A 983-nucleotide genomic window follows, 5' to 3' on the forward strand; every position below is an offset into this window, starting at 1 on the left:
TTGATAACATAACTATGCAGGAAACTGTAGGAACTGTCATGCTTTTGCGCGACGGTATATCCTTAACGGACAGGCAGCGGCTGCCTATAATGATCTTGGCCTTTCTCTTCGAGTTAATGCTGTGTGGATTGTAAACGTATAGGTCACTTCAGGTAGCAGCCACAAGAGAGAACGCTCAATTTTTTTATACAAATGAGTTTCCCATGCTTCTTAGCGTTATCAGGCACTTCTTATTGGTTCAAATGGCTCTGAGCACTATGGGACTCGGCCACACCGACCGGCCCACATCTTATTCTTGGTGGTGACTTCAGTTGTGTGATTAACGACAAATGCCTAGCCGGCCGGAGTGGCCGAGCGGTTCTAGGCGCTACAGTCTAGAACCGCGCGCCCGCTACGGTCGCAGGTTCGAATCCCGCCTCGGGCATGGATGTGTGTGGTGTCCTTAGGTTAGTTAGGTTTATGTAGTTCTGAGTTATAGGGGACTGATGACCTCAGAAGTTAAGTCCCATAGTGCTCAGAGCCATTTGAACCACTTGACAAAGGCCAAACTAATAACACGAACAACTGTGTAGAACTTGAATACTTAACTCATGATATGTACAAGGGCAATCCTCTCATCTGTCAAATAGGAACGCTAGCGTCTCCTATCTTGCTCCTGAGATGCCTTCCTCTTCATCTATCTCTATTAGCCACGCAATCTTCTTTTCCTTTATATTTCCTTAATTATGTTTCATCATGTCTCTCTATTCTTCTCCTCCCGTCACCATGAATCTCCCTCATACTCCCTGCTGCCAGCACTCCTATCTAAAATCTGTCTCTTCAATAATGTCTAATTATAACAGTACTTATGATCTAAGAATATAAACTCTATATGTATGTATTTTTCCTGGTGTACGTTTCTAATTGTTTATTTCACTTTTTATACTAGATGTAGTTTAACATGCCTACTAAAACATATGAATGTAAAATAAGTAGCATGCCTG

The sequence above is a fragment of the Schistocerca americana genome, chromosome 8, assembly GCF_021461395.2.
Source record: "Schistocerca americana isolate TAMUIC-IGC-003095 chromosome 8, iqSchAmer2.1, whole genome shotgun sequence".
NCBI lineage: Eukaryota > Metazoa > Arthropoda > Insecta > Orthoptera > Acrididae > Schistocerca > Schistocerca americana.